The sequence below is a fragment of the Hypanus sabinus genome, chromosome 1 (genome assembly GCF_030144855.1).
Source record: "Hypanus sabinus isolate sHypSab1 chromosome 1, sHypSab1.hap1, whole genome shotgun sequence".
In the NCBI taxonomy this organism is placed as follows: Eukaryota; Metazoa; Chordata; class Chondrichthyes; order Myliobatiformes; family Dasyatidae; genus Hypanus; species Hypanus sabinus.
Genome location: NC_082706.1, coordinates 125,228,049 through 125,244,849, shown reverse-complemented (window position 1 = coordinate 125,244,849; position 16,801 = coordinate 125,228,049). Strand labels below are relative to the sequence as shown.

General features: G+C 43.6%; 1 protein-coding gene and 1 long non-coding RNA gene across 3 annotated transcripts in view; one reads left to right on the top strand and one right to left on the bottom strand.

The window, feature by feature from the left end:
• The window catches only part of LOC132397207 (solute carrier family 45 member 4-like), a 66,696-nt gene extending 51,724 nt beyond the window's left edge, over positions 1 to 14,972 (bottom strand). The window contains exon 1 of one of the 2 annotated variants that reach the window (XM_059975662.1): positions 14,718 to 14,972. The gene's annotated coding sequence lies outside the window, so the exon portion shown is untranslated. The remainder of the gene's footprint in view (positions 1 to 14,717) is intronic. The other variant, XM_059975656.1, reaches the window with a different exon arrangement.
• The window catches only part of LOC132397218 (uncharacterized), a 73,610-nt gene continuing 71,703 nt past the window's right edge, over positions 14,895 to 16,801 (top strand). The window contains exon 1 of the long non-coding RNA XR_009513309.1: positions 14,895 to 15,029. This is a non-coding gene — a long non-coding RNA (uncharacterized LOC132397218). The remainder of the gene's footprint in view (positions 15,030 to 16,801) is intronic.

Genomic DNA, 16,801 nt, shown 5'->3' with positions numbered 1-16,801 from the left:
GTCTGAGTTCAGAGTTCAATCCTGGCACCTTCTGTGAGCAGTTTGTATGGCCTCCCCATGGAATGCATGGGTTTCTTCTGGGTGCTCCGGTTTCCTCCCACAGGTTAGTAGGTTAGTTGGTCTTTGTAAATTGCCCTGTGATTAGGCCAAGGTTACAGCATGGCTCCAAGGTCTAAAAGGGCCTGTTCCATGCTGTATCTCTAAAATAAAATATAGTACAAGCAAGATAATAGCAGTATATTATTAAATGCATCTCCAGCTGAAATGTAGTGTCATCATCCATAGCAGCACTGAAGACTTGCGTATCTGTCCCTAGTGGTTCTCCATTGCACTGGAAAAACAAAATACTCAGGATAACAAGTCCAATTTCGTACTCTCAATCTGTGTCTTTACATAGATTTATTCTGATTTATTTTGTCTTTGAACTCCCACATAACAATTACATCTATGAAAATTGAATGCAGATAAGAAATGTTGACAGCATTATTCTATTCTTGTTGGATTGCTTAAAATGGATGCTCAGAAATCTTGACCATACTCAAATTTGCAAACAAACCCATAAAGCTTTACTTCTCCAGCATTCAACATCCATTAAATGTAATCTACTGCCTTTTGTCGTCACCACAAGGCTCTTCTCTATCCAAGAAATCCATCTTTCTCCCCTTAATTTTCTGAATCTAAATCATTCTTTGCAATTCAGTTAAAAACACAATATCCTTGTTTCAGACCCCATGTCCATGTCAGCTTCAAGGCCACTTCATGGCACTGAAATTTGACTCTGCTTGATACCCATTACCTTATAATTCAACTGATTACACCGAAATAAAACCAGAAAAGCTTTCCTCAATTGTCAAAGGAGATTAAGCAGGGACTCAACACGAAATATTGATACTCCTTTCCCCAATGTTGCTTGACCTGCTAAGTTTTCCACACTTATTATTTACTTTAAATCACTCAAATCTCAGTTGTCCATGTAATAACAAAAGGTTTCATTAACCCATTACTGTTGCATTTTGATCTACATAGATCTCATCCTGACACAATCAGAAATCTGATAATTTTCACCAGCTCCTACACTCTCAAAATATATTATCACTCTTGCATTTCAGATTTCAAATAGTTGACTTAATTTGCCTCAGCACTTTATAGTATCTTCAGCTCCAAAGGCAAAAGATGAATTTCTTGTCTAAACTTTTGCTCCTTTCATCCTTCTAAGTACTTCCACCCTTTTTAATCTTTTAGTCACTTCCCTTCATTCCCTGTCTTCTCATGCCTCTTAAATATGGCCATCACATTTGTCTTCACCACTTTGGGCAGGATGTTCCAAAACCTACTCAGCTTTAAAAAGTGGCTCCACAAACCTCATCTTTCCCCCTCAATTCAAAGTCATACCTTCTAGTATGCCTTTTCCATCATGGGGGTGGGGGGGAAACCATTCACACTCTGCATCAAGGAACAACACCTTATATACTGGCTGGGTAGCCTCCAACCTGATGGCATGAACATTGACTTCTCTAACTTCCGTTAATGCCCCTCCTCCCCTTCTTACCCCACCCCTGACATATTTAGTTGTTTGCCTGTTCTCTATCTCCCTCTGGTGCTTCCCCCCCCCCTTTCTTTCTCCTGAGGCCTCCCGTCCCATGATCCTTTCCCTTTTCCAGCTCTGTATCACTTTCGCCAATCACCTTTCCAGCTCTTAGCTTCATCCCACCCCCTCCAGTCTACTCCTATCATTTCGCATTTCCCCCTCCCTCCTCTACTTTCAAATCTCTTACTATCTTTCCTTTCGGTTAGTCCTGACGAAGGGTCTCGGCCCGAAACATCGACATCACTTCTCCCTATAGGTGCTGCCTAGCCTGCTGTGTTCTACCAGCATTTTGTGTGTGCTGTTGTTAATTTTATACACTATAAGGTTGCCCCTTAATCTCCGGTGTATCAACTTTTCCTTATGACTAATACTCAATCTAGACAACACACCTGGAAAACTCTCTTGCATCCTTACCAAAGCCTCCACGTCCTTCCCGTAATGCAGTGATCATAACTGTATGGTGCTCTAAATGTGTCCCAACCAAAGAAAATTTTACAGCTGCAATATGACTTTCCAACTTTTATATTTAACACCTTGACTGATGAAGCCAAACATGCCATATGCCTTTCATACCACTTTTTTGCCATTTACAGGAACTCTGAACATGTACTCAAAGATCCTATTTACTGTATAATTTCCTCTTACCTTTAACTTCAGAGTATAACACCTCACACTTAACTGAATTAAAACCACCTGTCAAATTCCTGCTAGTTTCCAACTGGTCTAAATCCTATGGAATTCTTCAACAATCTTCCTTACCATCCCTAACACACTATCCTCTGCAAATGTACGAATAAGCCCACCCACATTTTCACCCCAAACATTAGTCTCGGCACCAATTCCTATGGCACACCACTGATCACATACACACAGCCAAAATAAAATGTAAAATAAAAATAAAACTACCCAGTCTTCTAAGGCCAAACCAATTTTGAACCTATTCTACCAACACTCCATGAGCCCATGTGCCTTACTGACAGTTTATCCAGAACACAAGGAACCTGGTCTAAAATTTTCACATTTACAACATCCACTGCCCTGCCCTCAATCATCTTGGTCACTTCCTCACAATTGAGGCAGGACCTCCCCTGCACAAAGTAATCTATTTCTAATGGATCCATGCTTTTTTTATTCTGCACAGAGGTCGGTGACCAGTGGTGTTCCGCATGGGATCTGTTCTGGGACCCCTTGTCTTCGTGAATTTTATAAATGACCTGGATGAAGAAGTAGAAGGGTGGGTTAATAAATTTGCTGAAGACAAAGGTTGGGGTGTTGTGGATAACCTGGAGGATTGTCAGTGGTTACAGTGGAACATTAATAGGATGCAGAACTGGACTAAGAAGTGGCAGATGGACTTCAACCCAGATGAGTGTGAAGTGCAGACACGAAGAAATCTGCAGATGCTGGAAATTCAAACAACACACACAAAGTGCTGGCGGAACACAGCAGGCCAGGCAGCCTATAAGGAGAAGCACTGCCAACATTTCGGGCCAGGATGGTAAGGCATCACCTGCCTTTGACAAAACCATGCTGACTATTCCTAATCATATTATACCTCTCCAACTGTTCATAAATCCTGCCTCTCAGGATCTTCTCAATCAACTTACCAACCACTGAAGTAAAAAAATCACTGGCCTATAATTTTCTGGGCTATCTCTACTCCCTTTCTTGAATAACAGAGAACAACATCCACAACTGTCCAATCCTCTGGAACTTCTCCCATCCCCATTGATGATGCAAAGATCATCGCCAGAGGCTCAGCAATTTCCTACCTTGCCTCTCACAGTAACCTGGGGTACATCTCGTCTGGTCCTGGTGACTTATGCAACTTTCCAAATGCTCCAGCACATCCTCTTTCTTAATATCTACATGCTCAAGCTTTTTAGTCCACTTTAAGTCATCCCTACAATCACTAAGATCCTTTTCCGTAGTGAATACTTTGCTTCAGTATTTACTAAGTACCTCTGCTATCTCCTCTGGTTCCATACACACTTTTCCAGATCAAGTCCAGCCTCTCCTCTAGTAGGCATATCAAGAAACCTTCTTGAACACACCCAACAAACTCCACCTCTTGTTCTAGGGAGATACCAATTGATATTTAGGAAATTAAAATCTCCCACCGTAACAACCCTGTTATTATTACACGTTTCCAGAATCTGTCTCCCTACCTGCTCTTCAATGTCCCTGTTACTATTGGGTGGTCTGAAAAAAACACCCCAGTAGAGTTATTGACCCCTTCCTGTTCCTAACTTCCACGAACAGAGACTCTGTAGACAATCCCTCCATGACTTCCTCCTTTTCTGCAGCTGTGTTACTATCTCTGATCAGCCCTGCCACACCCCCACCTCTTTTGCCTCCTGCCCTGTCCTTTACAACATCATAGCTCCAAGTACTGATAATTTATTCTATTTATTAAACTTGCATCTACTTAAACTGCTGTGGCCCCTTTTAACTAACCTTGCTATTTTCTCTCAAAGTAGTAAATGTTCTTATGATTATTACATCTAATCTACTTCTAGTCACCTACTGCTTATAGGTAGTATGGAAAATTAGATCAAGTATAACACAAATTTCAGCAGGTCAGCAAGTTTAGCTCCTTTGGGATTTACGTATATCTGATTTGTTAATGGCCATTCAGCAGTTTCTCAATAATGCAAGCGTCAAAGACTTGGATTGCTACTGCTTAGAAACCAGTCCATCAAGTAATTTTCTTGAATGAAAGGGCACTGCAAGTCTACAACAAAAAAAATTGGAAGGCAATTTCATAGCACCAATGGTACAAATATGAAGCATTTACATGAAAGTTGCCAAAGTCACAAAGACTGGTTTTAAAAAAAACAATTATACAACTATTAAACTGACAAAACAAATGACTTCAGAATTAGTGACATGAAAATAAAGCAATTAACTTCATCCTCCAGCCAAATGTTCCAATAAACATTTAATCTAATCTTGACTTTTGTAACAGCTTCAGTTTTAGCTGACAATCCCTGCACTGATAACAGAGTCTGGCTTGTGTTAGCTTGAAGTAGTGTTTTTGGCAAGGACAATTGGGGTAAGGAAATATACATTAGAACAGGAAATGCAGAGAAACATAGGACCTTATTTTGCAGCCTCTGCTACATAGAGTTGATAAGGAAAAGTACTTTGCATGGTTCTCTTTTTTTTAGGCAAGATAGAGAACACAAGGATATGAAATTATGTTGGATATTATTAAACTCTAGTTAGGTCAGTTACAGGTCTACCCATATTACAGGAGGAACACAAAAGCACTAAAATCTCTTATCAAGTGAAGCATTTATAAACTAAGTGCTATGCTGTAAGATACCGCATCCCCTCACCCCAAGCACAAACCATCATTACAAATTGCCAATACAGGGCCTCTGATTTACAAATGTCTGACTAATTGATATTGGAGTTCACACAATAATATTAATTCAAGAAAAATCAGTCTTGGGGGGGAAACCAGTTTACTATCCAAGAGTTATCAGACACCACTATCTCAAGATCACAGACTGCCAACTGCACTTTAAAAAGTCACGAGATTTTCTTTAGAAATTGACAAGCAATTATTTCTAAAGATGCTTGTGTAATAACACAATTAAATATGGCATCACTGATATTTGAAGCCCTTTTAAAACCAGCATTTCAGTGAACATTCTCAACCTGTACTATTGTAACTACGCAAGAGAAAACAAGAAACAAACATTTTAATTGCCCCTTATCATATCTTTCAATATTGTGGAATATAGTTACCATAGTGATTGTGCATTTTCTGACTTATAAATCAAAACTGAATAAGTTTTTAAAAACAGAACCTGTTCATAACTGAGGGATGGCTTAAAGTTATCCATTTCAACATCAAACCATGAAAGCTATTTAGAAAGAGTGGATATTTACAACAGTAAAGCATTTAATAGGAACAAACAATAGTAGATATAAACAATGTTAGCTGAGCAATATTTAGAGTGGTCAAAACGAGCCAGAATATTTTTTTTAAATGCAACATCAAATTAATGTCTGAGCTGATGTGCATATATATCTTGCAAATAATAAGCAGACAATGGTTACTGAAATACCTAGATCAGGAGGAGAGAAAGAACAAACATTAATTATTGTCGTAATTGTACACTTTTTCCTGTATTATTATAAAATCTCAGAACAAATATGCAGTTTTTTCATTCAGTTTTAAATGTAAAGGACAGGCTGATAATATTAGTGGCAGTAAGATTTCCCAGATGATCAGCAAGTGCTGTGGTACCTATTAAGTTCTGTAGTTCTATCACTTTGTGATCATCTGAAAGATAGTACAGTAAAGCACAAGCAGTCCACACTGACATCAAGCACCCATTTTTGCACTAATACTAACCTAATCCATTTTAGTTTCCTACTATGCCTATCAATATACCCCAGATTTGGCTCTTGTATTTAGAGTGGTCAAGTTAACCTGCCATCCATATTTTGGAGTTATAGAGGAAATCCATATGCTAGCAGGGAGAATTCCAAACAGAAACTCCTCAGACATTACCAAGGTAAGAAATGAAACTGGGTTGCAGAAAAAGTGAAGCAGTATCTTTATCAGCTTCACCACTTCACTGAAATGTCATTTTAAGTTGTATGCAGAGTGTTCAAGTGGGACAAACAGATGACATTCAAACACAAAATGCCTGTCAAATAAAAAAAAATGCTTTAAAAAAACTGAAAGGACTGAAAATGCCGCAAAAATGTTCAATCAATAATGTTAATATATTCTGGTATTTTTAAAATCAATCTGTTGATGTGTTCTGCACAAATTCTCCGCTTATGTATAGTACTATGCAAGTCTTAGGCATCCTAGACTTTTTTTTAAAATATAAATTTTGTTTTAGATGGTGATTATTTTTTGTCTTCTGAATTAGTGTGTCAGTAGAACAGAGCAAATCTTGGAATTCCAAATACAGGCAGTCCCCAGGTTACCTACGAATTCCGTTCCTGAGTCCGTCTTTAAATCGGATTTATACGCAAGTCGGAACAAGTACATCCAGTATTATTTAGCGTCAGTTAGTCAAACATTTGTCTTAGTATATAGGATATATTTTACCGTTCTATGCATATAAAACACTTAAGAAACATATGTATTCCAATATTAAACCACTACATTGCTTAGTAATAATTGTAGCTTTCATCCGAGCAGGGCTTTTCACATGCTCCATTATTCTCATTTTATCCTTTAAAATTGTTCTGATCATTGACAGACTGTAGCCTAACGCTTTTCCAATGACATTTCACCTCTTTACAAACGCTTTATTATTTCCACTTTATTTTCAATTGCGATCACTTCCCATCAATGGAACAGAAACATTGCAGGCGGTGGGTCCCGACCTCCACTGGCTCCCGAGGTCCGCTGGGTCCTAAGGACTACTGCACTGAATTTCCCCGGATCCAAAAGTCCACCGCACTGATACAGGTTAAATGGGACAAGTGGGGGCTGTGCTGAGTTTGGGTATTTGATCCTCCACAATATTCCACATGGGAATTTAAACTGAAGGTGGCAGTGTTTTATTAAAACGAGGTCGAGGTGCGTGCTCAACATCAATTGGGCACGGATGGTATGGGAGTCACTGGATCGACATCAACACGGCACGGGAGTGGTCTGTCACTGAATCGAACTCGGGAACCTCTGTTCTCAAGCCTGGCGTTGATCTCACTGCGCCACCAACGACCAGAAGGGGGGGCGGAGTCAGGGTGAATTTTGCTAAGAAAAATTTAAGCCAAGTACAAAGTTACACATTCAACACAGTGTCAATGGCAACGATTAAAAATGGTGGATGGCGTCGCAATCCAACTTAAAATGGTGGATGACGTTCTCCTTCCTTGGTTCATAAGTACGAGTTGTCCGTTAAGTCGGATGTTCATAACTCGGGGACTACCTGTATTCATAAAATTTTTGTATTTCATTAAAGTAATAAACTACTTTTCAAATAAAAACTTGATTACTTTGTAGGTATATAGCCCAGTGCATGCTTAAATAAAGATAACAAACAGATCACTGACATGAGTTGAATGAACTAAACTGATTAACTGAAACAGGAACAGATGTAGAAGAATCAACCTGAGCAAAGGACAGCCAAATAAAAGATGAGGATGTGGGTGATGTGACAGATTAACCTTCAAATCGTTAACAGTATGGCAAAAGTGAGCATAGCAACGAGACACAAGGTGGTCATCCTGCATCACTAAGTTCCCTCCCAAGCAGAAATTTCCTGGCAGACCTGAAGCACAGTGTTCGGCCACAGAAACTGAGTGCCACAGATGAGAGATACATCAAACTGACGTCTCTTCTAAATCAGAAGTCCAGCACTGCTATCAGCTCTGAACTCACAGAAACCACTGAAATCCAAGTACACCCTTCAATAGTTCAGATAAGTGATCATCATGGAAGAGTTGCTGCAAAAAAAAAGCCATTCCTTCAAAGGGGGAACAAAACCAAGAGACTCACTTATGCAAAAAACACAAGGACTGAGATGCTGAATAATGGCAGCAAGTGCTCTGGACACAAGTCAAAATTTGAAATTTTTATTTCAATCAGGAGACAGTTTGTTCACAGAAGAGCACTACATGGATGAGTGTCTGCAGTCAACAGTAAAGCACATCAGAGGGTTCCTGCAGATATGGAACTGCATTGTTGCAAATGGAGTTGGTGATCCAGTCAGAATTAACAGAATCCTCAATGTTGAGAAATACAGTTTCTTATGCATCATGCAATGCCATCAGGGAGGCAGGCGTCTTGTCTGTTCCAACTTCAGTACGCAGCAGGACGATGACCCCAAACACACAGCAAAGCAACTAGCTTCAAGAAGCGATGCCTCAAAAAGACAGCATCCATCGTTAAGGACCCCATCACCCAGTATGTGCCATATTCTGATTGCTACCATCAGGGAGGTGGTACAGGAGCCTGAAGGCACACACCCAATGATTCAGGAACTGCTCCTACCTCTCCACCATCCAATTTCTAAATGGATATTGAACCCATGAATACTACCCCACTAGTTTTTAAATTTTTATCTACTTCAACTATTTATATTTACCATAATTCATATTTTTCTCTCTATTATGTATTGCATTGTACTGCTGCCTCAAAGACAACAGATTTCGTGACATATGCTGGTCATACTAAACCTGATTCTGATTCAGCAAAAAGAAGAAAGGAGTTCTACAACACAAGGCATGCCTTCCACAGAGCCCTAATCTCATTGAGGTGGTCTGGGACTACCTAAAGAGATAGAAGGAAGCAAGACAGCCAAAGAAGAACTGTGGCAAGTTCTCCAAGATGCTTGGAATAACCTACTAGCCAATTTTCTTACATAACAGCATGACCGTGTACCAAAGAGAATACAGTCGGCCCTCCTTATCCGGGGTGGGGGGATTGGTTCCGGGACCCCCCCGCAGATACCAAAATTCGCGGATGCTCAAGTCCCTTATTTAACATGCATCAATGCGGTGGTCTTTAGACCCAGCGGAACTCCGGACTTTATTTAATGTGTCTCCGTGCGCTGGACATTAGGACCTGGCGGCACAGCTCTGAATCCGCAGTGTTTCTGTTCACGAAAATAATCACGATCGCAGTTGAAAATAAGGTGGAAGTAATAACGCGATCGGAAAGCGGTGAAACACCATCGTCATTGGAAAAGTGTTAGGCTACAATCGATCTACGATCGGAACAATTTTAATGAAGCATATGAAAGGCACTGCCCCAATAAAAGCTACTATTATTACTAAGCAACGCAGTGGTTAAATGATTGAAATACGTATGTTTCTTAAGTGTTTTATATGCATAGAAAGGTAAAATATGTACTATCTACTGAGAAAAACGTTTGACTGACACTAAATAATACCGGATGTACCTGTTCCGACTTAAAGACGGACTCAGGAACGGAACTCATTCATAACCTGGGGACTGCCTGTACTTTTAAGTCATTTCTAGATTACTTATGATACCTAATACAATGTAAATTGTTGTTATACTGTACTGTTTAGGGAATAATGACAAGAAAAAATAGTCTGTACATGCTCAAGCAACAAGTGCTGGAGAGAGAACTTCTGGGTTTTCCCAATCCGCGGTTGGTTGAATCCGTGTACACATAATCCGCGGATAAGGAGGGCTGACTGTAGATGCAGTTTTAAAGGCAAAGGGCGGATATATCAAATATTGATTTGATGTTTTTGCTGTTTAATGCTCTTTATATATTTTTGATATTTAGAAAATTTTCATTTCACTTTTGAAAGCATCTTTACTTTATAGATTTTGTTAATATATAAAACATGTGCCCAAGACTTTTGCAGTTCTGTATCTGTAAAAAGGCATCCATATAAATTATACCTGGATTATTTCTAAAATTACTGCTAAGTTCAGTGAATGCGTTTTCAAAATTTCTAAGGCTACCATATTATACATTATAGTTCTACTGAAATGATCCCAAAATATTCATACATACAGGCAAGACCTTTAATCCTGCTGCAAGTTATAATTATCAATTACAGGTATGCTGATTTGAACAGCTCACCTTTCAACTACAGTAAATTTTCCCAAGGCTGCAAAATGTGAGCAGTGGATAGATACATCCTTATCAAATTACAGATAGTTAGATGCATACCAAAACAAATATCAAAGGTTTTAACTAAAATGTGGGATTTTCAGCACAAAACAAGTTTAATGCAATAGTTTACTGGTAATATATCAGCTAGTTTTTAAAAGAAAAAAATCGAGTGCCAATGCAACCATTTGCAGACAAATACTGGAAGTACTGTTCTATGATAAAATTGTTATGATTTATCTGAAACATAGGGCACAAAGAAAACCTTATATTAATTTCTGGAAGACATTTCAACATTTTAGAGAACATTAAATATTTATTCAGTACCTCACTTCCAAAATATCATCCAGAATTCTTCAGGAGAAAGCTCCAGACATAACCAATAAAAATTGCTTGCACATTTATAAAGTTCAAATAGTTATTAATGTACTTTGGTTCCCAAAAAAATACCCTTAAAAGACAGGCTATATTTTAACAAGGAAAATCATAGTGCTCTTTTTTTTTAAATGACCTTAATTAGTATGGTTACATGACAGATTCTATGGAGAAGCCAAGGTGAAAAAAAATATATACAGCATCATAATTTAAAAAAAGCAAACCTACAACTGTGTTTCTTTTTAAAAAGTCATTTTAACAAACAAGGCTCATGAATATCTTTCTCTAAAACAGCCACGTAAAAAAAAAAAATTACCCAGATCTGTTATTAGGAATTTTAGAAAAATCATGACCATCCTTGTTTACTTTGCATTCTCACTTCAGTCCAGATTGCAAAACCTCACATGGCTAGCAACATGTTATACCAGCAGATTTAAGGCTTAGAAATAGATTCCTACAGAAACAATCATGCAACTGTATATGAGATCTTATGCAAGCAGGTCTTAAACTTGATGGTTAATCTAATCCTAACTATGTGACAAATAAAATAATGCAAAGCTTGCCAATAAATATACGCTCAAAGCATTCTAAAACACACCCTAAACATTTAGAAGGGGTTGGATTTTCCAAGTAATTTTCCATTTATTTTTTTTAAATGGAACACATTATCAATGCGCCTTATAGATTCCACTTTTGGAGACAAAAAAAATTGTGAAGTTTCATTTTTACACCACTTCTCTCAAACTAACCCAGTAATAAAGGGACTCAAATCCCTGGACAAATAATTGAAGTCTTTGTATAAAATAAGCTGAAACATACGGAATTCACAAGCATAATATACAACCAAACTGGGATCAAAATCAAACACCAAATAAACAGCAAACTAACAATTAAAAACATGTAGCTGTTAAACACTGGACATGCTTATGCTTCAATTGAGAACTCCGGATAGACAGATGCAACAGATCACCAAAAGGGATCACTGAATAAATAAGCAGTTTAGGAATAAACTATAAGCACCAGTAAGAGAAGGACAAATTAGAGCATCACTAACATTTAGTATACTTCAGAATTAGGCATTTGAGCAATGCTTCTGTTTAAAAAAAACATCTGCATTAGACACTCCCATCACACTGCAGCCCTGGCTTTGGCATTACGCTACCCGTACTAGAGGCTGATGTGAAGCTAGATTCAGCTTGGTAACAGCATTGCTGCCCTCCTGAGGACATCAGCTTACGTCACCCTGAAAAAGTCTGCAGCTTGCTCCATGATAAGCCATCAACCTTTCACTGCCCTCAACCCCACCCACATCCACATCCATCACACACTATCCTGGTACACTGTCACATATTTGCAGCTCACTTCTATACCCTGCCCAGCAAATCTGCATCTATCCTTCTTTCCTCTTCCCTCCTTCACCTTCTGTTACAACATCTCTGCCACCTATTCCACTCCTTTAGTGCACAGCTTTAGTGCCCCAGCTGCCAACTCCTTTAGGTCTCATTCCCCACACAGTCCCTTCCTTCTGACTTCATCCTTTGGCCACACCCTGCCCCCCCCCCAAAAAACAGGCTGCCCTCCTCTCACAACAGCTTCCATCCTCCTGAATCCCACTCATCTCCACAACCCACTCCCCTATAGCCACCCTCTACTTAACACACCCACCCCAATTCACATGCACATCTGAAGTGCACCCCTTCTCCTAGAGCCTGCCATAGCAAATCCCAAAACTTCACTCCTCTACTCTACTCTACTCCCTATTGAGCTCAAATCCCCTCCCAAACCTCCCTCCCCACTGTGCCAGTCCCCCTCAACCTCCACCCTGCTCCAGCCCTCACCACTCCCCCCAAGCACAGTTTGCCCCGCACAATCCCCACCACTCTGCTCATCCCACGCAACCCCTACCCATCCTGCTCCAGATTCCCTCAACCCATATACCCCATACCCTGCTCAAATCCCCCACCATGCCCCCCATGCTGCTCTAACCCCAACACCACCTGCTCCAGTCCCCCGTAAGTCCTCGCCACCCTGATACAGTATCCCGCAAGCTTCTGCCACCATGCTCCAGGTCCCCTCAACCCCTACACCCCATGCTGCTCTAGCCTCTTCAAGCCCCCCACCTTCTCCAGACCCCAAATTCCCACACCCTGCTCTAACCCCACCCATGACCCTACACCCCGCGCCCCACTCTAAAACTCCCTCAGAATGCTGCTCCCTCATCATGCCGCTCTCTGCCCTAACTTACCCCCCAAACGCTGCTCTCTGATCTAAACCTCCCTCCCAACATCGCTCCCTGATCTAAAACCTTCCCCCCAACACTGCTCTCTGATCTAACACCCCCTAATGCCGCACTATCTAAACCCCCCCCCCAAAGCCGCCCTCTGGTCTTAAACCCTCCCCCCAAAAGCCGCCCGCTGATCTGAACCCTCCCCAGTGCCGCTCTCTGATCTGAACCCCCCCCCCAGTGCCGCTCTCTGATCTGAACCCCCCCAGTGCCGCTCTCTGATCTGAACCCCCCCCAGTGCCGCCCTCTGATCTGAACCCCCCCCCCAGTGCCGCCCTCTGATCTGAACCCCCCCCAGTGCCGCTCTCTGATCTGAACCCCCCCAGTGCTGCCCTCTGATCTGAACCCCCCACCAATGCCACCCTCTGATCTGAACCCCCCCCAGTGCCGCTCTCTGATCTGAACCCCCCCCAGTGCCGCTCTCTGATCTGAACCCCCCACCAATGCCGCCCTCTGATCTGAACCCCCCCCAGTGCCGCCCTCTGATCTGAACCCCCCCCCCGTGCCGCTCTCTGATCTGAACCCCCCCCCCAGTGCCGCTCTCTGATCTGAACCCCCACCAATGCCGCTCTCTGATCTGAACCCCCCCCAGTGCCGCCCTCTGATCTGAACCCCCCATGCCACCCTCTGATCTGAACCCCCCCAGTGCCACCCTCTGATCTGAACCCCCCCCAGTGCCACCCTCTGATCTGAACCCCCCCCCCAGTGCCGCTCTCTGATCTGAACCCCCCCCAGTGCCGCCCTCTGATCTGAACCCCCCCCAGTGCCGCCCTCTGATCTGAACCCCCCCATGCCACCCTCTGATCTGAACCCCCCCCCAATGCCGCTCTCTGATCTGAACCCCCCCCCAGTGCCGCTCTCTGATCTGACCCCCCCCCAATGCCGCTCTCTGATCTGAACCCCCACCAATGCCGCTCTCTGATCTGAACCCCCCCCCAGTGCCGCCCTCTGATCTGAACCCCCCATGCCACCCTCTGATCTGAACCCCCCCAGTGCCACCCTCTGATCTGAACCCCCCCCAGTGCCGCTCTCTGATCTGAACCCCCCCCAGTGCCGCTCTCTGATCTGAACCCCCCCCAGTGCCGCTCTCTGATCTGAACCCCCCCCAGCCGCCCTCTGATCTGAACCCCCCCATGCCACCCTCTGATCTGAACCCCCCCCAATGCCGCTCTCTGATCTGAACCCCCACCAATGCCGCTCTCTGATCTGAACCCCCCCCAGTGCCGCCCTCTGATCTGACCCCCCCCAATGCCGCCCTCTGATCTGACCCCCCCCCAATGCCGCTCTCTGATCTGACCCCCCCCAATGCCGCTCTCTGATCTGAACCCCCACCAATGCCGCTCTCTGATCTGACCCCCCCCCAGTGCCGCTCTCTGATCTGAACCCCCCCCCAGTGCCGCTCTCTGATCTGAACCCCCCCCAGTGCCGCTCTCTGATCTGAACCCCCCCCCAGTGCCGCTCTCTGATCTGAACCCCCCCCCAGTGCCGCTCTCTGATCTGAACCCCCCCCCAGTGCCGCCCTCTGATCTGAACCCCCCCCCAATGCCGCTCTCTGATCTGAACCCCCCCCAGTGCCGCCCTCTGATCTGAACCCCCCCCAGTGCCGCTCTCTGATCTGAACCCCCCCCCCAGTGCCGCCCTCTGATCTGAACCCCCCCCCAATGCCGCTCTCTGATCTGAACCCCCCCCCAGTGCCGCCCTCTGATCTGAACCCCCCCCCCAGTGCCGCTCTCTGATCTGAACCCCCCCCCAATGCCGCTCTCTGATCTGAACCCCCCCCCCAATGCCGCTGTGATCTAACCCATCCTCCCACCTGCAGCCTTCCGCTCGAGCATCCGATAGTCACGGTCACCCTATCTTCCCTTCCCTTCCCCACCCGTCTCGTCTCCTTTACCACCTTGCGGATCTCCCACCTCTCCACGCGGACGGTCAGGTAAAGCAGCGGGGTGGCCTCCGACGGTCGTCAGTTCGCTGCTGGGTCGGGTCGGGCCGGGCCGGCTCGGCTGTCTGAGTGGCGGATCGCTGTGGTGGCCGCGCTCAGTACCGAGCTTAACGGCGCACTCTCGGTTTACTGGCGCAGGCAGCGCTGGGGGAGGACTTTTAAAGAGAAGAATCAGCCGTTAACGACAACTTCCGGTGACGAGCGGCAGCCTCGGAGCTTTGGTGGGACGCAGGCGTGTTCTCCTCTCCTTATCCTCGATACGATCAGGTGTTCCCAAATTATTTTTTTAAATGCCACGAATCCCTACTATTAAGCGAACAGTCCGTGGATCTCATGTTGGGACCCCTTCCTTCGATTCTTCCAGCCCAGGTCTTTCTTTCTCCCCTATTTCCTCACCAACCTCTTTCCTTATTGACACACCTCACAATGTCAAAAAGAACTTGGAATTGCGTCTGTCGGTTTATCGTGTTTACCTTAGACATTTCTTTTTTTCCCTTAGCATTAAACTGCTAGCCATCTAGACTATGGAATTTTAAGTGTTTATATACCCTCCTTCCCCCCCCCCCCCCCCCTTTAAGCCACAGTATTGGGAATAGGGCCCGACTGGTGGTGTAGTGGCGTCGGCACTGGACTTCAAGGCAGATGGTTTTCAGTTCAAACCCAGCCAGACCCCAACCTGTGCGGAAGTAAGGCCTGGCAATCTACTTCTGTGTCACGAAGGGGGGAAGAGTCAACACTAGACTTAAGGACTGAATAATAATTGGGGAATAGACATGTCCCAAACTATATTTGTTTTATCTCTTTAAGATATTCTGCGTACCCTGCTTCCAGTATTCCCTTAACCAGCTCTTTCGTTTCTGTTTTTCCCCTTCTTCCCACATCAAATCTCTCGGTCCTCTACTGGTCATCCATTTCAACTTATAAAGCTTAGAATGGTATAGGCCCCTTGGCCCATGATATTGTGCCAACCTATATAAATTTACTTCTTGTCAGGCCTTGGTCCCCAACTCCTGATCCTGTCACTTTTTACCACATTTCTCCATATCTTCAACATCATTTCCTCCATCCCCCTGCCTTACTTCCTTTCCCTGTTTTTTCCTTCTAATACTTTTTCATTTAACCACTTTGGTCTTCTCCTGCACCTCTTTCCCTCTCCACCAGCAGCATCCTCTCATTCTCCAGTTGGTTGTCATCTTTTTTCTTTACTCTTATCTAGTTGGCAACCCCCCTCTCCCCATCCTCTGCTCCCATTCTTATTTCCCCATTCTTTTGCTTTTACCCTCTGCATGTGCCACCCACACAAACCTCGCTCCTCCGATTGTCTCTTCTCCCTTCCTCACTACCTCCACTTCCTCTTTCAGTGTATGTTTTTACCTCAGTGCAATTTTAAGGTTTTCAACTAGGTTGCTCTTGGTTATGTCGTGACCCTCTGAGAAGTACATTGGAAAGTTTTGCTTTTTAAAGGAATTCAACAATTGTTGCCATCTCCTTCAGCATTTTGAAAAAAATGTTTACTTCTACAGAGTATATATGATAATTATTTTGCCAATATTTGTATTGAATAGTTGTGCAATTGTAAATGGAGGTAGTACCTTCCAAAAATTAGCAGTGCTTGGTCCATTCTGCATAGCCTCTCCCTTTCCCAGCTGCTTTAAGAAGACCACTATCATCCCAGTACCTAAAAATGTACCTTAATGACTACCACCTGGTGGCTGTGACATCTGTCGCCATGAAGTGCTAGCCATGTAGTCACAGTATATGTTAACCCCAGGCTCCCAGACAACCTCAACCCATTGCATCTTGCCTACTGCCAAGCGGTGGTACGGTGTAGCGTAGTAGTTAGCTCAACACTTTACAGTACCAGTGACCTGGGTTCAATTCCCGTCTGTAATGAGTTTGTACGTTCTCACCATGACTGCGTAGGGTTCCTCTGGGTGCTCTGGTTTCCTCCCACAGTCCAAACGTGTACTGGTTGATAGGTTAATTGGTCATTGTAAATTGTCGGGGGTTGCTGGGTGGCACGGTCCGAAGGGCTGGTA